The 23,075-nt window shown below is 41.8% G+C and overlaps 1 protein-coding gene across 1 annotated transcript in view; it reads right to left on the bottom strand.

The window, feature by feature from the left end:
- SPIDR (scaffold protein involved in DNA repair) overlaps positions 1 to 23,075 on the bottom strand; it is a 770,885-nt gene that overhangs the window by 521,764 nt on the left and 226,046 nt on the right. The gene's annotated exons all lie outside the window — the stretch shown is intronic.

Genomic DNA, 23,075 nt, shown 5'->3' with positions numbered 1-23,075 from the left:
TAAAATGGAACTATACTATGTTGAAAACATTTTCCATTTAATTGCGAACATTGCATTTACGGGGCTTGGTTTGCACGTGGCTGGCTGAAGAAGCTTCTCTGCTGTGCTCTGACATGAGGCAGATAGTTCTCCTGTCCAGACTCCCACTATGCCTGCCAAAACCCCTTATCCCAAAAGGGAATGAAGGGAGAACACACCATGCAGACTCAGGGAACTGCAGGAACACAGAGCTCCAACAAAGGCTTTTTTTTCAACGGCGCACACTCCAGCCTGAGACATCCAACATGACATATCCAGACCCGGCTGCAAAACCTCCAGAAGACGCTCCGGGACACATTAGCCTGCAAGCTCCAGCACAGGTACTGCCAGCCACATCTAATCCCTTGGCCTCCATAGAGGGAGATGTACAAACATACATTCAATCACTTCCCACGAGGGGGAAATGGACAGGTACATGCAGTGGCTTGAAACCAGGTATAAGGCTGGGCTCCAAACATTAAACACATTTCTGTAGCACACTAAGGGCAAAGTGGATATACTTGAAGCCAAACTTCTGACTTAAAACACAGTCTTGACCAGACTGAAGCCATATCCCATGAACATACCCATCATCTGAACTATGCTATAAACACCCTTGAAGAATTGGAAAATAGAAACCGACAGAATAACATTTGGATCCTGGGACTGCCAGAAGCCATGGGGCCCCAGAACATAATCTTCAGAGCATTTTTAACATCTTGCTGAAATGCCTGCCAGCTGCACAGGTTATCCTAGAGTGAGCTCACAGGGCTTCAGGGCCCATTAACCCAGATCCTGCTAAACCACTAAACCATGGGCTGTAATCTGCCGGGTATACTATTTCCACATCAAGGAGTCCATTATAGTACCTGTGCACCAAAAGTGCATCATTGATTTCGATGGCACACAGACCTCACTACTACCTGATCTCAGCAAACGCTGGCCTTACAGAGAGCCGTTCGACCTCTCTTGAAAGCAGAGAAATCCCTGTTACTAGCGTTTCCCATTTGAACTTTAAGTTTGTCACAACAGACAAAAGGTTATATTAAGGGACGCTGAGGACCTTCCTGCTTTCCTGGAAAAACTACAGCTTCCTCCCATCGAACTTCTACAATGCCCACAAGCCTGCCTCGGTCCACCTCTGATAACATTCAAGACCGGTTTGTGGGTCCCCTTTAAAAACCCACGACCGTCATGGGTACACTCAGACCCTCGTGCCTCCCTTTTATGGTCTGTTTCTCTGTTAGCACTCCGTGTCATTGCTCAGACCATTATGCTACCACCTGAAGCATATTATTATTTATTTATTTCAGGTACTTATATAGCACCGTCAATTTACACAGCACTTTTACACATATATATTGTACATTCACATCAGTCCCTAACCCTCAAGGGGTATACAATCTAAGGTCCCTAACTTACATTCATACATACACATACTAGGGCCAACTTACACAGGAACCAATTCACCTACCCGCATGTCTTTGGCATGTGGGAGGAAACCGGAGTACCTGGAGGAAACCCACGCAGGCACAGGGAGAACATGCAAACTCCAGGCAGGTGGTGACATGGATGGGATTCGTACCAGCGGCCCTAGTACTGCCAGGCAGAAGTGCTAACCATTTAGCCACTGTGCTGACCATATGCTCATAGTTTTTTGCTGATCACTTCCATTGTCTAAAATTCTTCATCTAAGTTATATATTTATGCTCTCCTGTTTAACATGTTCAGTTTTAAGGTGGTCTATACTGCCTCTTCTTCCCTGCTCAAGCCGTCATTTGTCTACCATAACACTCAGATGGGCCCAATGCCCCCGCATACATACAGTTGTGACCAAAATTATTCAACCCCCAATGCTGTAAAGGGGTTTAGGGACTATAGTGTACATTTGGAATTGTATTCAGAATCAAATCCTACAAGGACGTTGTAACTACCCAAATGCAACTAAAATGACATCAATTGTTTATGTAATACAGTAGTAAATGGTTCTTATGTGGTTTCTTCATTGCCACAATTATTCAACCCCTTAAAGACTACCACTCTGAAGAACAGAGGTTCATACAGGTGCTTTCCATCAGGTATTGAAAACACCTGTGGATGTCACCGAGCAGCAATCAAGCATAATAAGCACCAATTAGGCAGCTTTAAAATGACTGTGATACTCAGCTCCTTCTAGACATTTACTGGTGTGGTTACAAACATGGTGAAGGCAAGAGAATGGTCCAGGAAGACAAGAGAAGAGGTGATTTCTCTTCACAGGAAGGGCAATGGCTATAAGAAGATTGCAAAGATGTTAAACATACCAAGAGACACCTTAGGAAGCATCATTCGCAAATTCAAGGCAAAGGGCACTGTTGAAACGCTACCTGGTCGTGGCAGAAAGAAGATGCTGACTTCGACTGCTGTGCGCTACCTGAAGCGTAGAGTGGAGAGAAGTCCCCGTGTGACTGCTGAGGAACTGAGAAAAGATTTGTCAGATGTGGGTACAGAAGTTTCAGCCCAGACAATAAGACGCACACTGCGTAATGAAGGCCTCCGTGCCAGAACTCCCAGGCGTACCCCCTTGCTGTCTCCAAAGAATAAGAAGAGTCGACTGCAGTATGCCAAAAGCCATGTGGACAAACCACAAAAGTTGTGGGATAGTGTTCTGTGGACTGATGAAACAAAATTAGAACTGTTTGGGCCCATGGATCAACGCTATGTTTGGAGGAGGAAGAACAAGGCCTATGATGAAAAGAACACCTTGCCTACTGTGAAGCATGGTGGAGGGTCAATCATGCTTTGGGGCTGTTTTGCTTCTGCAGGTACAGGGAAGCTTCAGCGTGTGCAAGGTACCATGAATTCTCTTCAGTACCAGGAGATATTGGATGGAAACGTGATGCAGTCCGTCACACACCTGAGGCTTGGGAGACGTTGGACCTTTCAACAGGACAATGATCCCAAGCATACCTCCAAGTCCACTAGAGCATGGTTGCAGAGGAAAGGCTGGAACATTTTGGAGTGGCCATCGCAGTCACCAGACTTAAATCCGATTGAGAACCTCTGGTGGGACTTAAAGAAAGCAGTTGCAGTGCGCAAGCCTAAGAATGTGACTGAACTGGAGGCCTTTGCCCATGAAGAATGGGCGAAGATACCCGTAGATCGCTGCAAGACACTTGTGTCAAGCTATGCTTCACGTTTAAAAGCTGTTATAACTGTAAAAGGATGCTGTACTAAGTACTAAGATTGAATGTCACTTGGGGGTTGAATAAAACTGATAATGCTGTGAGCACAGAAAAGACATTTGTGGTTATTTCATTATAACTGTTATGTTATATTTGTCTGACCTACAAGTGCCTCTTTAATGTAAATGTAAGCAAGATGACTGAATGATCAAAAGCAATGTCAAACTGGCCAAAACACTCAATTTCAGTGGGGGTTGAATAATTTTGGTCACAACTGTATTTGTTTATAAACCCCTCCCTACTTCGCTATACCCATGAAGGACTGGGAATCTACTTGTCAGTAATAACTGTGTTACTTAAAATACCTTAGGCCAGTGGTCTCCAAACTGCAGCCCTGGGGACGGATGTGGCCCACTGCTTGCGTTTAACTGGCCCTTGGGGCATTCTTCCTCCCACTGATATTAACAAAAGGTATTATTCCTGCCACTGACCCAAAAAGTGGGACATCATTCCTTTACTGATACCAATGATGGGGCATTATTTCTCCCAGTTATACCAATGATGGGGCACTATTCCTCCCATTGACACCAGTGATGGGGCACTATTCCTCCCACTGACACAAGTGATAGGGCACTATTCCCCCCACTGACACCAATGGGGTGGCATTATTTCTCCCAGTTATACCAATGACGGTGCACTATTCCTCCCACTGATACCAGTGATGGAACACAATTCCTCACATTGATACCAATGAAGGGGCACAATTCCCCTCAATGACACCAACAATGGGGCACTATTCCTCCAACTGACACCAATGATGGGGCATTGCTCACTCCCACCAATGCCAAGATATTTTCTACTCCACTGGCAGAAGTCCAGCCCCCCTAAAGTCTGAAGGATAGTAAACTGGCCCTTTGATTAGAAAGTTTGGAGATCCCGCCTTAGGTAGTAGTGCACTAGTTTCTCTGGTTCAGTGTTCCCAACACTTCCACATAGGAAACTTACAAACATAAATCTGGACTTAGTAAGGGTCACAGAGTTTCTCTTTTTACAAACACCCTCATATCTTCCTTTCTGTAATCTATTGGCCTGCTGTTCTGTTACTTTGTTTTCTACTCCTCCCTTACCCCTTTTTTTTTCCTTTATCTCTTTCCTAGGTCTCCTCATTCCACATTCAAAGACATCTTGACATCAAAGACAATCAAACTCTGCTCCCTCAATGCCAGAGGACTTAACGTTTCCACCAAGCGATCCTGTATTCTCTCCACAAACAGAAGATTAGTGGCATTCTCTTTCAGGATACCCACTTTCATTCAGATCATCTCCCTGCCTTATGGAACAAATATTATCCAACCGGGCTACATAGTACATTCCCAATTTCCAAACCCTGGGGAGTATTGATAGCCACCCAAATCCTTACCTCACCAAATTATCAATTAATACACTAGGCATTGAGAGTCAATTGCAATGTTTTAAACTCTTCCTGCAGAACTGATAGTTGACTGATGTTTGGATGATCCTAAACCAGACGATGAAAGATTACTCCTTTTTCTGACCACACTTATCACAGACTGGATTTTTTTCTTATTAGACACGTTGTGCTGACAATGGCACCCCTCTCTGTCATAGGGAATTTTCTGTGGTCTCCTTAAATTTACTGGGCAATCTTAAACTACAATGGTCTTGGAGATTGAACAATAGCTTAGTTAAGGATCAGGTATGCATAGCGGACAATTGTTGGACCATTTCAGACTTTGTATTGACACATACTTTTGACTCTACACCTCTCCCTATGCAGTGGCAGGCTTCAGAATGTGTCTTACGGGGATGCTTTATATGTCAAGGCAGCAGACTTAAAAAGTCAGATCCTTGGAAGTCATAAGCCTCTTACACCCCCCCCCCTCCCGGTCACATCGGGTGTGACTTTGCATGCGATTTGCATGCCAAGTTGTGCCCTATTGTCCGCTATTAGAGCAGTTCTGACTTGGTCAGGGGCACATCGATTTCTAAAGTAGTACTTGCAATACTTTTGCTGCAATTTTCATAGACATCTGTGTCATAGACATCTAATCAGCAAGTTACCCGACTTTGAAATTGTGCGACTTCACTGTAAGTAGCACGATTTCAAAATCGGCCTTAATGTAACCGGGGTGTAAAGTGAGTTCTTCAAGCTAGAAGCCTCCCACAAAAAGGATCCTATCCCTGACATCTTGATAGCACTTTCTGACTGTCGTACTGAACTCCACTTCTCCCTTCGACTAACATACCTTGAGACTCAGAGACTCTTTATACTATCAGAACAGTAAACCAGGATGGCTTCTGGCTCCACGTGACATTTATTGCATCCATTCAGGATCTGAAAGGCAAAGTAACCCATGATCCTTGTGAAATTTCTAAACTTTTCATTTCTTCTACTCAAATCTGTAGATTATCCCTACCAAATTTTCAGATATAGATCCAACTGCCTTCCCCCAGAAACTATGTCAATACATCTTAGATACACCTTTACACACTATTCCTCCTGATCTCATTGATGATCTTGAGCAGGACATTGTGGTGGAAGACGTTCAGGGGGCCATTTCATTTCTGACACTTGAAAAAAGCCCAGGGCCAGACGGCCTTATACTATTACAAAACTTTGTCAGACTCCCTTTCTTCCTCTATGACAAAAACGTTTAACTCAATTACTGCTGCTCAGCCCTTCCCCTCCCAGCCCATGGAAGCCCATATTTCTGTCATCCACAAGTCTATCAAGGATTATACCAACTGTGGAAATTATTGCCCAATCTCTTTGACGAATATTGATTTACATCTGTATTCTAAAATTATTGCAACAAGACTTACACCTATCCTTCCTTCTCACTTACATTTAGACCAAGCTGGCTTCACATTGGGCCAAGAGGCTCTTGACAATACACTAAAGACTCTTACTCTCTGAAATTACACTCAAAAGAACTCCAACCTCTCCTGTTTTCTTTCCATAGACTCTGAAAAGGTGTTTAACAGGGTGGGTTGGGATTTCCTGGAGGAAACTTTATTACAATCGATAGGTCCACAGCTAATGAAACAAATTATGGTCATATACCGAAACCCACATGCTAGAACAAATGGTATACTCTCTGATCTCATTCATATCACTAATGGAACCAGATAGGGCCACCCCCTGTCTCAGCTCTTTTATGTATTAGTGAAGGAACACCTCGCTATTCAGAAAAACCATGAAACAGGTATCTCAGTTAAGGGGAGGGAATATAAAATGTTGATTTATGAAGATGATCTCTTGTTATACATTACTTAACTACTTGTTACTATCCCTAATCTTCTGAAAGAACTAGACAGGTTTGGAGCCCTTAGTAACTTCAAGGTCAACTACGACATAACAGAGGCCCTTAACGCGCCATTAAATACTTAATTCATATTCCTCAAGATCTCTCTACTCTATCGGAACTGAAATATTCCACTCTGTTCTGCAGCTACTCAAAACAAACAGTAAGTCCTCCTCTTTGTGAATGTGCAGGATTAATATCATAAAAATGGACATCCTACCCAAATTATTCTAAATTATTCCAAGTTTTTCAAGCTGTTCCATTTCCTTGCCCTATCAGACCACTTATCGTACTTTGAAAAGCAGTATGTGCCATTAATTGGGCCCACAAATTCTCCCATATTAGTAGACCCACTCTCACTAAACCTAAGTGTGCTGGAAGAATTGCCCTCCCAGATATTACTATTAATCTACAAGCAGCGTTATTCATATCAATCCACAAGCAGCCTTATTCACTAGAAATGTAGATTGGTTTCACAATGCTGCCTCTAAACAATGGAAGACTCTAGACGAGGACATCATATCTTAAAATCCAGATATATACCCTGGATACGTCCCCACCTACACCCTTGTAACAAGGTCTTGCCATTGTTGATGTCCTCCACCCTGTAGGTATGGGATGTCGCGTTAGATAAGCAGTCTTTATCCACCTACATAGGTCCCATTACACCCCCCATTCTCTAAATCGCCCCAGCCTTGTAACCCAATCCTTCCTTCTATGGAAATCTACAGATAATATAAGACTAATCCAGACCTTGGCCAATGACGACATCCCCTCAGCGCTCTTCATTACTCATCAGCTACCCGCAAGTAGGTCGGTATAGTTACATCAGCTTCATAACTTTATTCAGACTCTTAACTCCATTTCTCCTCTGAACACACCTCTTACAGAATTTGAAAAATTATGAATTCAGAAGCAAAGAGCAACACATCTGGTATACTTGATCTATAAACTGCTTCTCTACATGATCTTTTCTGATACCCATACAGAAGCGGCAGTCTGACCTGGGGACTTCTATATCGTCCTCAGACTGGAACAGGTCTCTTTTGCTAAACACACAAACTTTCTATGTCAGCTAAACATCAAGGACGTAATTATAAGATTACCGTTACCTGGCCCTACAGATCTACATGCAATGGATTTCAACAACGTCATTACAACCTGTTGTTCACAACTCCCTCTTGTCTATATCTCCAGGCTCCTTAAAATCCATTCAGTAAGATTTATTACTTCATATGCTTGTGGCTGCTAGAACCATGGATAGCACGTCACTGCAATAAACTGACGTGCCTTTCTGTGGTGGAATGGGTTTGTAAAATGTGCAAAGAAAAGTCCATGGAACAGATGATACATGCCAAGGAGAAACCTCTTGAGACACTCCCAGTCGCTTGGTTGCAACAGGAACATTTCTGAACCTCTACTGCATTGTCTCAGTCTCTCATTCTCAGAGCTTTTGTGTCCTATTCTGAATGCAAAGCCCTAGATCACCCTTCCATGCCAATTACCCCACCCCTTTTTTTTTGTTCTCTGTTGTTCACCTTTTCTTTCTTATGTTTTTTCTCTCCTTTTTCTTGATCTCCTCTTTCAACTCACCATTTGATGGTCATATGAACCTATGCAATAACTATGTGCTGGCTGCACAATATCACCACAAGTCACAGACCTTTTTCATGAATATGTTATGTTCTTGTCTACAAGATTATCACAGGGTTCTAGTCGAAGACCTAATACAGTCAACAAGATCTTAATCCTTGTTCACACCAATGCACTTTGCGGTTTGTCTGTTTTTACTTTTTTACTTTTTGTTTTTCTTTTGGGGGGGGGGGGGGGGGACTTGTTCTTGGGCAGATTAACTGCTTAAGGTCCACCCTATAGCAGTAATACTGCTACAGGACGGACTCTCTGCGCAAAATCACGTATATATAGGCGACTTGCATTCCCATCGTGATCACAGGCCAGGAGCACGTGTGCCCACTGTCCCGGCAGTGCTGTGATTCGGTGCCCAAGAGATCAATCAACAGATCCAGGCCAGTGATGTTCAGCCTGGATCTGCTGATTGATCCCTGGCCTATCACACATTATCCTGTACCTGTGTTTACATTTACACAGGTAAAGGAAATTATGCAATCTTCTCTCCCTGGGCACATTCCGTCCCAGAGAAAGAAGAAAGCAGATCCACGTGAGTAAGAACACTACACATTTACAGTAAAAGCAAAGCTAGGTCACATTTAAACCCCTGATTGCCCCCAGTTAACCCCTCCACTGCCCTGTTACAAGTGTCATTAGTACAGTGTACAGATTTTTTACTGACCACTGTATTAGTGTTACCCGCGACTTCAGATAGCGTTATCATAAGTTAGAGTCCCTTCCAGATAGTGTCAGATTGCCCGCCACTACATCAGTCATCACATTTAACCCCTTGATTGCCAGGAATACGATCACATACACAATAAACCTCCACTGCTAGTATAGTGTCTGAACAGATCAATATCTATACCAGCGTTCACAATAGTATAGTGGCACCCTAGGACAGATAGCTCAGACAATGGAGTAGAGGTCCCTGCTAAGGTCAGGTGTACGCGACCCCGTTGCCAGGTTGCTGAGGTGATACAATTGCATGATGATTCTCATATGCAGCAGAGTGCCAGTACTAGTGCCTAGTACATCCTGGTCTTATACTTACCAGCACTGCAGTAACACTTGGTGATGTGGCAAGCTCCATGAGTGCAGTACAAGCTTGTGCGGTGACTAGCACAAGTAGTGTCCCGTAGCCACCAAGAATTCGAACACAGGCCCATAGAGCCCATAGTGTCCTACCGGATGTGCTTGCAAATCCTGATTGGCAGCCCACAAATTCTGCAGCACCTGTACTTCCCCCATTCACTGCCCAACCCGGAATTCAGGTGGAAACAGCAAATTTAACTACTCCCCCTTGATTTTTTTGGAGCTGTTATTCACGGAAGATCTGTATGCATTGATTGTGGACCAAAGCAATTTATATGCACAACAGTTTATTGCCGCCAACCCAGATTCATACTTTGCCAGACCATTTGCATGGAAACCTATTACGGTTTCTGAATTTAAAGGTTTTTTGGGCCTTACCCTAAACATGGGCATTACTAAAACAAAATTAATTGTGGTTGTATTAGTCTACAGATCAGATTCATCATATGCTCGTGTTCTCTGCTGCCATGGCCAGGCATAGATGAGAATTTAATGCAATTTATGCATTTCAACGACAATACACTCTATCATCCTCGGGGTGACCCTGAATTTGACCAGCTCCACAAAATTCGGCCTCTTGTAAATCACCTTAACCAAAAAATTGCACATGATGATACTCCCCAGCAAAAAACATCTGTGTTGATGAGTCCCTCGTTCGCTTTTTCTGACTGCCTTGCATTCAAGCAATTTCTCCCCAGCAAGTGTGCCAGATATGGGGTCAAGATGTACAAGACCTGTGAGAGGGCAACAGGCTATACATGTAAGTTTCGGATTTACAAGGGAAAAGATAGTCACGTGGAACCCCCCGGATGCCCAGGCTACATGGGGAGCAGTGGCAAGATAGTTTGGGACTTGGTGTCATCCTTTTTCCATATGGGTTCCACTTATATGTGGACAATATTTATTCAAGGGTGCCACTATTTAAACATTTGAACAATCTTGCAATTGGCGCATGTGGCACCGTGCGACCTAATCGCCGGGGGTTCCCCCAACGGCTTGTAAATGTCCGTCCTAGAAAGGGGGAAAAAGCCTGCTTGAGAAATGATGAATTGCTCGCAATGAAGCGAAAGGACAAACGGGATGTTTTTGTCCTGCCTCCCATTCACGGTGACACGACCATCCAAAATTCCACGGCAGCTGGTGTTGTTGAAAAGCCCCTCTGTGTCCATAACTATTATTATTATTATACAGTATTTATAAAGCGCCAATAGTTCGCTCAGCGCTGTACATTACAAAGGGAGACAGAACATGCAACAGTAAAATAACAATACAATGTGATACACAAGGGGTTCGAGGGCCCTACTCTTTCGAGCTTACAATCTAGGAGGGAGGGGATAGTGGTACAGGAGGAAATAGCTGTGGGGGATGGAGTGGTTGGAAGAGTGGAGGAGATCGGCAATTAGCAGGGGGTGGGGTAGGCTTCCCTGAAGAGGTGGGTTTTCAGGGTGTGCCTAAATGAGAGGAGAGTAGGTGATAGTCTGATGGATTGGGGTAGGGAGTTCCAGAGGATGGGTGACGCCCTGGAGAAATCCTGGAGGGGGGCATGGGAGGAGATTAGGGAACTAGAGAGAAGGTCTTGAGAGGAGCGGAGTGTGCGTGATGGGTGGTACTTGGCTATTAGGTCGGTGATGTAGTTTGGGGCAGTATGATGGACAGCTTTGTACGTCAGTGTTAGGATTTTGAATTTGATCCGTTGTGCAATCGGAAGCCAGTGGAGGGATTGGCAGAGGGGGGTGGCGGAAACAAAGCGGTTGGTAAGGTGGATGAGTCTGGCTGCCGTGTTCAGGATTGACTGAAGTGGGGATAGCCTGTGGCGAGGCAGGCCAGTGAAGAGGGAGTTGCAGTAGTCTAGTTGTGATATGAGGAGGGAGTGGATGAGCTTTTTATTGGTTTCTGGGGTTAGGAAAGTGCGGATTTTGGCGATGTTGCGGAGGTGGAGTCTGCAGGAGTTAGTTAGTGATTGGACTTGGGGCTGGAAGGATAGGTTGGAGTCTAGAATGACCCCAAGTACTCTGGCCTGTGGGGCAGGCCTGATAGTGGCATGGTTGGACGTGATGGAGAAGTCAGTGGGGGGTGGTGTGCGGGCTGGGGGGAAGACTAGGAGCTTGGTTTTGGAGAGGTTCAGTTTAAGGAAGTGGAGAGACATCCAGTCTGATATGTCGTTTAGTAGGTTTGTGACTCGGGCGGAGATTGCGGAGGTGAGGCGAGGGGTTGAGAGATAGATTTGTGTGTCGTCGGCATAGAGGTGGTAGTTGAAGCCGTAAAAGTGTATGAGTTGGCCAAGGGAGGAGGAGTAGATGGAGAATAGAACTATAACCTTAACATGGGAGGGGTGGACTTCAAACAGATGATGAAGCTGTACTTGGTTTTCTGAAAACCCAGACGCTGGTACAAAAATGTGTCTGTTTATTCATTTCGATTGGCTCTATATAACGCTTTTGTGCTTTACAAAGCAACTGGATGTAGTGGATCCTTCCTAAAATTCCAGGAAGAGATAATCACAGCCCTTTTGTATCCAGAAGGTGCTATGCCCCAAACTCCCAACCCAAATGCAATTAGCCGGCTGTATGAGAGGCATTTTCCTGGTGCCATTACTGGTACCCCAACCCAAAGGACACCCCAAAAAAGATGTTGTGTCTGTAGCAGACACGGAAAAAGGTGATGACATTTAATTTTTCCGCATTTAATTCTTATTTTCAGGAGATCTAATAGTACCCTCCATATTGCGATAATTACCCGGTTTACTATTTTTAGTTATTGGGTGACATAGTCTTGACTCATCACTGAGCATTAGCAGCGATTAGCAAGCACCGGACTACGAGAAAATGGCCGCTGGATGTCCGCCTCCGGATCTAAATTGACATGTGGCCACCTATATAAGAAGTTCCTTCCTCTATGGGCGTATACCCTAATGAAGTCACATGACTAGCGTGACGTAACGCGTTGGTACGTGCGGAGGAACTTCTGGTACGGGGTGACGTCATTTCCGGCGTGGGCGCCATTTTGGTATACCTTTTACTACCCATGCAGTACACTAATAGCATGAGGTGAAAACGCTGTTGTTATATGGAGCAAATGTGAGTGGGCAATTTTTATTATGCTAATGTTTTGCCTATATTACCCACTAGCCTACAGGGCACTTATACCCCCTTCCTGCCCAGGCCAATTTCCAGCTTTCAGCGCTTTGAATGACAATTGCGCGGTCATGCAACACTGTACCCATATGAAATTTATATCATTTTTTTTGGTGACAGATAGAGCTTTATTTTGGTGGTATTTAATCACCTTTGGTCATCACACTGATCATCAGGGCACACTGCTTTGGGGTTGTTTCTCCGCAAAGGGACCAGGATGACTGATCCATGTACAGGACAGAATGAATGGGGCCATGTATCGTGAGATTTTGAGTTGAAACCTCCTTCCATCAGCAAGGGCATCGAAGATGAAACGTGGCTGGGTCTTCCAACATGACAATGATCCCAAACATACCGCCCGGGCAATGAAGGAGTGGCTTCGTAAGAAGCATTTCAAGGTCCTGGAGTGGCCTAGCCAGTCTCCAGATCTCAACCCCATAGAAAACCTTTGGACGGAGTTGAAAGTCCGTGTTGCCCAGCGACAGCCCCAAAACATCACTGCTCTAGAGGAGATCTGCATGGAGGAATGGGCCAACATACCAGCAACAGTGTGTGCCAACCTTGTGAAGACTTACAGGAAACGTTTGACCTCTGTCATTGCCAACAAAGGATATATAACAAAGTATTGAGATGAACTTTTGATATTGACCAAATACTTATTTCCACCATAATTTGCAAATAAATTCTTTCCAAATCAGCCAATGTGATTGTCTGGATTTTTTTTTCTCATTTTGTCTCTCATAGTTGAGGTCTACCTATGATGCCAATTACAGGCTTTTCTCATCTTTTTAAGTGGGAGAACTTGCACAATTGGTGGCTGACTAAATACTTTTTTGCCCCACTGTATATATATATTCATTAGTAGCGCTACACTATTTATCAATTTTATAGGGTACAGCATGGTACAGTCTAGGGCACATATATACACAGTTTTATTGTTGTTGAGTTACTGTTTTGCCGTTACTGTTTTATTGTTAACCATTGCTGTTATCTTTGCAGGAATACCATTCAGCTGCAGCACTGATCTGTTTATTCTAACAGGGGTCTTGCTCTCAGAATATACGTAAGTGTGTGCAGCGCTGTTGAATGAGATTTTTAATCCGTAGTTAACAGTTTGGGATAGCCAGGGGGTGGATGGCCCCTATGCTTCGGCATATATTTATAATATTTGTTGGCACATATTTCAATAAAAAAATGTTTTATTGAGTTACTATTTTATTGTTACTGTTTAATTGTTAACCATTGCTGTATTCTTTGGAGGAATGCCATTCAGCTGCAGCACTGACCTGTTTATTCTAACAACAACAGGAACTTGCTCTCAGAATAGGCAGCGCTGTTGGATGAGGTTTTTTAACCGCAGTTAAAAAAAGAGCATATAAGCATGGGGGCCTGGGGTGGCCAGTGGGTGGACGGCCCCTATGCTTTGGCATATATATTTTATAATATTTTGGTGCACATTTCAATACAAAAAAATTTGTTTTATTGAATTACAGTTTTATTGTTAACCATTGCTGTTTTCTTTGCTGAAATGCCATTCAGCTGCAGCACCGGTCTTTTTATTCTGACAGCAACAGGAGGGGGAGTCTTGCTCTCAGAATACACATAAGTGTGTGCAGAGCTGCTGGATGAGATTTTTCACCCGCAGTTTAAAAAAAAAGAGCATATATGCCCAAGCATGGGGGACTGGGGTGGTCAGTGGGTGGATGGCCCCTATGCTTTGGCATATATATTTTTTGGCGCATATTTCAACAAAAAAGTTGTTTTATTGAGTTACTTTTTTATTATTAACCATTGCTGTTTTCTTTGCAGAAATGCAATTCAGTTGCAGCACCGACCTGTTTATTCTGACAGCAACAGGGGGTCTTGCTCTCAGAATATACATAAGTAAGTGTGTGCAGCACTGTTGGATGAGATTTTTCATCCGCAGTTAAAAAAAAGCACATAGGCACAAGCATGGGGGCCTGGTGTGGCCAGTGGGATGGCCCCTATGTTTCGGCATATATTAAAAAAAAAGGTTTTGGCAGAGATTTCTTCATCCACAGGAATAGAGGAATAGAGGAATCTGTTAGGTACCTTTTCTTTTGTTCAGCCCATGGGCTGAACGACAAAAAAAGAACATTTCATGTGTGCCCACCATTCAAAGTGGGTGGATGCAGAGCATATATTCTAATGGTGGGCATACCACACAATTTTTCTGGCAGATATTTCTTCCCTTTTTTCATTCAGCCCACAGGCTGCATAAAAAAAAAAAAAAGAACATAGCATATATACACAACAAGAACTAATAATGCATTGTTACATCACTGGACTTTGAGTGGTTTTTATCAGCATGAGGCCTGCAGCTGCAGGAACCATCCTGGTATGATTCTTTTCAGCTGGCCATTGGTTTTCATGTAAATGCTATCCTAGTGGCTAATTAGCTGCAGGGTAGCTTTTACAAGTAGCGGGAGAAGATTCCCCCCTCCCCCATTGCCTTTCATGACTTTCTTGTGCAGTCGCATGCCATTTGAGAACCTGAAAATGCAGTCAGTGTTTTTGCCAGCTGACCATAGAGCTGATTGGAGACCAGAATGGCGGCAATCATTTCTCTAGTTGAAGAAATCAGAAGCTATGAGCATTTCACCACTTCAGTTTTACAGGATATAAACAGTGCCATTTTTAAATTGGGAAAGCATCTGATCACACCGATCTTGGTGAGATCAGATGATATAAGGGCAGAGGAGATATCTAAAGTCTACTGCACCCCTGATTTCTCAAAAAAGAATACTTGTCAATGCCTAGTGCAGTCAACGGGGATATTTACATTCCCTGTGATAGCAATAAAAGTGATTTTAAAAAAATGAAAGGGACAGTGCAAAAATAATAAAAGAAAGCAAAATCAAAACTATTTAAAAAAAAAAAAAAAAATCACCCTTATCCCCCCCCCCCGTGCGCAATTGCGTGCTCAAGCGTTGGCCCCGTGCCATATGTAAACAGCGGTTGCACCATCATGTGAGGTATGGCCACAAATGTCAGATTGAGGGCAGAAATTTTAGCACTAGACCTCCTGTGTAAATCTAAAATAGTAGCCTGTAAAGGCTTTTAAAGCGTTGCCTATGGATATTAATAATGTATGTAGTCTGTCGCCATTGCACAAGGCGTGTGCAGTTTTAAAGCAGGTCATGTATGGCATCAATTTACTTGACATACCATCATCTTTTTAAATTATCAAACAATTGGCCAATATATTGTGTATATTTGTGCATTAAAAGTAAAAAAGTTTATTTGATTTTTTAAATTTGGGTTTGAAAAATCACTGCGCAAGTACTATGTGACAAAAATAATTGCAGCACCCACCAGTTTATTCACTAGGGTGTCTGCTTTAAAAAACTACATAATGTTTGGGGGTTCAAAGTAATTTCCTAGCAAAAAATACAGATTTATTTCATGTGAACAAAGTGTCAGAAAAAGGCTTGGTCTTCAGGTGGTTAGAAGAGTGAGTGATGTGTGGCATACACTTCTATTGAAAGTAGACACCCCAAACTATTTGCTGAGAGGCATGTTGAGTCAATAGGAGAATTTCTTTTATTTACAAGTTTTTGGATATATAAATGATATATTGCTCACACGTGCCATGGGTATATGTGGAATTACTCCATAAAATACATTCTGATACTTCTCTCAAGTATGGGGGTACCACCTATGAGAGACGTTTTGGCAGTCTAGCCAAGTACAGGACCCTAAAATCCAATAAGCACCTTCAGGCTTTTAAAGGGCTTTATTTCCTCATTATACTTCCTGACTACCTATCACAGTTTCGGAGGCCCTGAAATGCCAGGATAGCACCAACCCCCCCCCCCCCCCCCCCCAAATGACCCCTTTTTGGAAAGTAGACACCCCAAGGAATTTGATAAGAAGCATGGTGAGCATTTTGCAGATCTCGTATGTTGCCACCAGTTTTTGGAAAATGAAGTAAACAAAAACATTTTTTTTATTTTTTAAAACCTTGTGAGAAAAAATTAGATCTGCAAAATACTCACCATGCCTCTTTTTAAATTCCTTGGGGTGTCTACTTTCTAAAAAGGGATCATTGGGGGGGGGGGTTTGGTGCTGGCATTTCAGGGCCTCCGAAATTGTGATAGGCAATGAGGAAGTTGCACACCTTCAGGCTTTCAAAGTGGTCATTGGATTTCGGGCTCCTGTATGTGGCTAGGCTCCCAAAAAGCCTCACACATGTGGTATATCCATATTCGGTAGAAGTAGCAGAATGTATTTTGGGGTGTAATTCCACATATACCCATGGCATATGTGAGCAATATACCATAAGTGACAACTTTGTGTAAACAACAAAAAAAAGTAATTTCCCAAAAACTTGTGGGGAAAAAAAACCTCTTCCATGGACTCAACATGCATCTCAGCAGATAGCTTAGGGTGTCTACTTTCCAAAAATGGCTCATTTGGGGGTGTTTGTGTACTGCCATGGTATTGTAGCACCTCAAGAAATGTGATAGGCAGTCAGAACGTAAAAGCTGTGTAAATTCCAGTATCTATACCATAGCTTGTAGACGCTATAACTTTCACACAAACCAGTTAATATGCCATTATTGGGATTTTTTTTACCAAAGACATGTAGAAAAACACATTTTGGCCTAAATATATGATGAAATTTGATTTTTTTGGATATTTTTTAAGACAGAAATGAGAAAATATTGTTTTTTTTTAATTTTTGGTCTTTTTTTTGTTTATAGCTCAAAAAAACCCAGAGGTGATCAAATACCACCAAAAGAAATCTCTATTTGTGTGAAAAAAAGGATACACATTTCATTTATGTACATTATTGCATGACCATACAATTGTCAGTTAAACTAGTGCAGCGCTGTATAGCAAAAAAGGCATAAATTGCGGTATCTATACCATAGTTTGTAGACGCTATAATTTTTACACAAAACAATTAAAATACACTTATTGGGATTTTTTATTTTTATCAAAAACATGTAGGAGAATACATTTTGGCCTAAATTTATGACTAACTTTGAGCTTACTATATATTTTTTATAACCAAAAGTAAAAAATATTGTTTTTGGTTTTTTTTTCAAAATGTTTGGTCTTTTTTTGTTTATAGCGCAAAAATAAAAACCCCAGAGGTGATCAAATACCATGAAAAGAAAACTCTATTTGTGTGAAAAAAGGACATACATTTTGCTTGGGTACTGCGTTGCATGACCACGCAATTACCAGTTGAAATAGCGCAGTGCCGTAACGCAAAAAATGGCCTGGTCAGGAGTAAATCCTCTGGAGGGCAAGTGGTTAAAACCACAAAATGTGTCAAAAACGTATTACATGTGTTTTCTACAGTATCTCCATTGTAGTCTATTGAACCAAAAACAGAACATTTTGTGATTAAAAAAGTCCCTGACCCATTCCAAAAATGCAGCGGCTCAAAAAAAAAAAAAAATGTGAACGTGTCCCATTTGAAACCTTGTTAAATAGACTGTAGTGCATTCCTGCAAAAAGCACTAAAAAACACATTGATATGAATCAGGCCTTATACGGTTATCCTAGCATTTAACCCTCTGCCTAGACGTCAAAATTTTGTATTGTAGAATACACGTCACTAACAGTTCCTACTATATTTTTACATGCTGAAATGTAAGCATTCCTTCAAAAAGTGACAAACATTACCAATATGTGAAGGCTGCATGTTAAAGTAAATCACAGAGAAAATGGCTACCACTGCAGATCAGGAGATACAGATAAAAAAAAGTCAGCATTAAGTCAGACTTTCTAACCTTTATACTTGTTTCAAGGTGGCAATGGCAATTAGAATGGCATCCAAGAAACTAGTCTTTTGTGAAGGAATGATCAGCAATGGCAGTCTGCATGCTTTCTTAGTAAAAGGTAGACAGCAAGAAATTTCATTAGACCGTTGAGGTCTTCAATAATGTCACCAACAACAATCTAACAGCGCAATACTCAACTGCGATCCAACAAATCAGGACAAGACCCCAGGTGATTTCAGAATTAGCAAAGCCTGGTATTCTCTAATGTGGACAGCTGTATGAAATACAAAGAGCTGAGCTAGAATAATGCTATGATGTACTACACAATAACTATTTCCCTTATACTATGAAGTTTAGAGTTTGAGTATATATATATATATTACTTTCTAATGCAATGAGAATGATGTTAAGAATGTTTAGCAACATATAACTGGATGTTTAAAGTTAGACTTATTTTAAACAAACAGGCCAACATTCCAAGATAAGAAGCATAGCTAGCAATAGTCTTATGCAAAACACATGCAAAATAGTTAGAAATTATTAGCTGTAAATAAACATAACATTTCAAGGTAAAAACCTCAAAGCGTTCCTACCAGGGCTCACGTATATTGGAGAAAGATGGATCACACAAAACAAATCTTGATGCCTAAAACAGTTAGTCTTCAAATGTACATTGCTCAGTTCTTAACGGCATAGATTTAGCTACATGGTAAACGACAGTGTAAAATGCACATGCAATCCGGATATGCAGAATGTGCCTTTTGGGATGCTATGCAAAGCTGACCCGTGTTTGTGAGCATAACAGCCTGCGTTCACAATGGAAGCGAATGCAAGCTTCAATATGTTGTGATAAATAGAAACATAGAAAAGTGACGGCAGAAAAAGACCGAGTCTGCCCATTTTTTTGTCTAAGACAAGGACACTCAAAATCAGTAAAAACAGGTTTATTCTGCACATTTATTCAGCAAGGCCAAAGACAAACCGTTTTGATGCAGGAGGGCTTTGTATAGCACATTCCTAGCAAAAAAAAATTACAGGTGGCCATCCAAGTCAAAAATTAAACACGGGTCAGTTCCTGAATAACAGCATACTCCCTAATGGGTTCCCCCAAAACAAAAAGGTGACACAGGGGTGCTTGCAATGATCAGCTTTTATTTACCGTATGTGAAACCTATATTCCAAAAAGAAAAAAACTGTTGCAGTAACTGCTTAAGAGTGTTAGCTGGTTTGGCTTCAATTTGTTAGTGTATTTAAATTTGCTATTCAATCTAATTCTACCCACAACCCAGACTGACAACACTACTGTCAAAAGGGGTGTCTGTTGCGTTTTCATCCAGGCAAAAGAAAACTAATGCAGCTACTACATCCAATGATTGGTAAGCTGAAACATATTACATTCTTTGCTTTTGGTTTAATACCGCTTCAAATTTCTTGCAGAAGCACAAATGTGTTTCAAGCAGGAGCTCAGCTTCCCTCTCCCAGCAGTGACCTGCCAGCCTTCCACGCTTTAATGTAAATACAGTTGTGTCCAAAATTATTCAACCCCCACTGAAATTGAGTGTTTTGGCCAGTTTGACATTGCTTTTGATCATTCAGTCATCTTGCTTACATTTACATTAAAGAGGCACTTGTAGGTCAGACAAATATAACATAACAGTTATAATGAAATAACCACAAATGTCTTTTCTGTGCTCACAGCATTATCAGTTTTATTCAACCCCCAAGTGACATTCAATCTTAGTACTTAGTACAGCATCCTTTTACAGTTATAACAGCTTTTAAACGTGAAGCATAGCTTGACACAAGTGTCTTGCAGCGATCTACGGGTATCTTCGCCCATTCTTCATGGGCAAAGGCCTCCAGTTCAGTCACATTCTTAGGCTTGCGCACTGCAACTGCTTTCTTTAAGTCCCACCAGAGGTTCTCAATCGGATTTAAGTCTGGTGACTGCGATGGCCACTCCAAAATGTTCCAGCCTTTCCTCTGCAACCATGCTCTAGTGGACTTGGAGGTATGCTTGGGATCATTGTCCTGTTGAAAGGTCCAACGTCTCCCAAGCCTCAGGTGTGTGACGGACTGCATCACGTTTCCATCCAATATCTCCTGGTACTGAAGAGAATTCATGGTACCTTGCACACGCTGAAGCTTCCCTGTACCTGCAGAAGCAAAACAGCCCCAAAGCATGATTGACCCTCCACCATGCTTCACAGTAGGCAAGGTGTTCTTTTCATCATAGGCCTTGTTCTTCCTCCTCCAAACATAGCGTTGATCCATGGGCCCAAACAGTTCTAATTTTGTTTCATCAGTCCACAGAACACTATCCCACAACTTTTGTGGTTTGTCCACATGGCTTTTGGCATACTGCAGTCGACTCTTCTTATTCTTTGGAGACAGCAAGGGGGTACGCCTGGGAGTTCTGGCACGGAGGCCTTCATTACGCAGTGTGCGTCTTATTGTCTGGGCTGAAACTTCTGTACCCACATCTGACAAATCTTTTCTCAGTTCCTCAGCAGTCACACGGGGACTTCTCTCCACTCTACGCTTCAGGTAGCGCACAGCAGTCGAAGTCAGCATCTTCTTTCTGCCACGACCAGGTAGCGTTTCAACAGTGCCCTTTGCCTTGAATTTGCGAATGATGCTTCCTAAGGTGTCTCTTGGTATGTTTAACATCTTTGCAATCTTCTTATAGCCATTGCCCTTCCTGTGAAGAGAAATCACCTCTTCTCTTGTCTTCCTGGACCATTCTCTTGCCTTCACCATGTTTGTAACCACACCAGTAAATGTCTAGAAGGAGCTGAGTATCACAGTCATTTTAAAGCTGCCTAATTGGTGCTTATTATGCTTGATTGCTGCTCGGTGACATCCACAGGTGTTTTCAATACCTGATGGAAAGCACCTGTATGAACCTCTGTTCTTCAGAGTGGTAGTCTTTAAGGGGTTGAATAATTGTGGCAATGAAGAAACCACATAAGAACCATTTACTACTGTATTACATAAACAATTGATGTCATTTTAGTTGCATTTGGGTAGTTACAACGTCCTTGTAGGATTTGATTCTGAATACAATTCCAAATGTACACTATAGTCCCTAAACCCCTTTACAGCATTGGGGGTTGAATAATTTTGGACACAACTGTACATAGCAGGTACACTGGGATGGAAAGCAGGGGGAGCTAAGCTGCTGAGAAATGAAAAATGAAATGGCTGTAGTTCTCCTGAAAGTCTTGGCTTAGAAATGCTAAGGAATCTCCCACAAAAAAACTAAAGTCAAACCCTAAAAACAGAAACGTCACTAAGCTTGACTGTTAGCAGCGAATAAAATCTGAAGATTTTGGCTACACAGAAGAGATGAGGGTAAATAAAACACTTTATTAGAATACCTACCAGGGAAAACAAATCACAGGCATTTGTGTAGTATAGTGCTAACCAGATATAACAGAATGGAAATAAAAATAAAGGAATGCTTCTAGCAGATGTTAAATATCTCCTTTTCCCTCTCACCATTGCATCCCCTTCTGTCTTCTGATGCTCATGCCAAATGAATACTTTGTGCTTGACATTTAGGGGACACACTAATTTATTACTGCTTAAGTGCCAGAACAAAAGGATTGTATTAGACCCAGGCCAGGCCAAACTTAAGTCATAAAAACAGAAATCAACAATTGTATTTTTTAATATGGCACAAAAATTGTTTACTGTATTTTGGTTTCAAACATGAACAAAACTCTATTGTGCTTTATTTCCTCAGAAAAGCACACAAACAATAACAAGGGATCACTAGCAGGAAAACTTGTTTACGAGAAAAAAAAAACCCAAAAACTGAGAAATGATGGAAGATCAGCAGATATGAGCTTCACTCAACTACATTTTTTTTATATTTCTAGAGAAAGCTTTACAAACATCTAGATATAAATGAAAAATCCCAAACTTCTTTTTTTTTTAGTTGTCGATGTAGATGTTTAGTTGAGTGCAGTCCCTAACTTTAGAAAGCAACTCCATTATAAATACACAGAAAATTATATCTTACTCAGACAACAGACCTCAAAGTCAACATTTCAAAAAGTCTTGAAATACAGTATGCTAAATAATTACCAGTTAATTAGGTGTCTCCATGAATCCTGCAATTAAGGCAATAGATTATTTCTGCTGTTAAAGCAGGACTGTGGCTCCCATTAGAAAAAAATATGTTCTGCAGCATTTAATTAGAAGTTCCACAAATGCCTGTTGATCCTACCAGTGAAATTCACCTAATGCAGCTTCCTGTGAGGGTATGGCAACAATGCTGCACTACGCTTGAATGAAGATTGGAACAGCCACTTTCATGCATATGCCTGCTTGAACTACAATAGGATAAATAAATTCTGCAGGGGATGTGGCTATCATTGTCACTGCTGATGTAAAAGCCTGTAAGCTTGTCAGTCAGTTCCTGGTCACATCTAGTTCTGCCCATTGCTTTCTGGATAGAAAGCACTGTCTCTGTTGCTCAAAACCCTGCCAATTCTGGACTGCACCATCTGGGAGGGGAAGCGCATGCGACTCAAATGACAGCGTTTGGCTCAGACAAGTAAGGTAAAGGGATTTTTTTCTCTTTACTTTATACTTTTTAATAACTAGCTTACCAATGAGTTTAACATTTTTTTTTATCACACAACTACTGAAAATACACAGCTGTGTTTTAATGCTTAGCATAATCTGGAACTATAGCATAGAACCAAATGCATACCCAGCATAATTTTCCATCTTCTTCAACCGCCTATATGCATTACCATAGACAATAAACACATTGAAAGAATATCTCTTGCTTAAAGTAGCACTTTTTTTGTTTAGTATAGTTTTACAATAGGAAAGTGTTTTGTTTAATGTTGTCTGAATACCAGCTGGGGATAGCCAGTCTTATTTTTGATCGGGTGGCCACTGTCACCAGGACAGATGGTAAAAGAAATCCAATTT

This window comes from Staurois parvus, unplaced genomic scaffold (assembly GCF_062004578.1).
Source record: "Staurois parvus isolate SC_StPar_1 unplaced genomic scaffold, SC_StPar_1.0 ptg000205l, whole genome shotgun sequence".
NCBI lineage: Eukaryota > Metazoa > Chordata > Amphibia > Anura > Ranidae > Staurois > Staurois parvus.
This window is presented reverse-complemented; position numbering and strand designations above follow the sequence as displayed.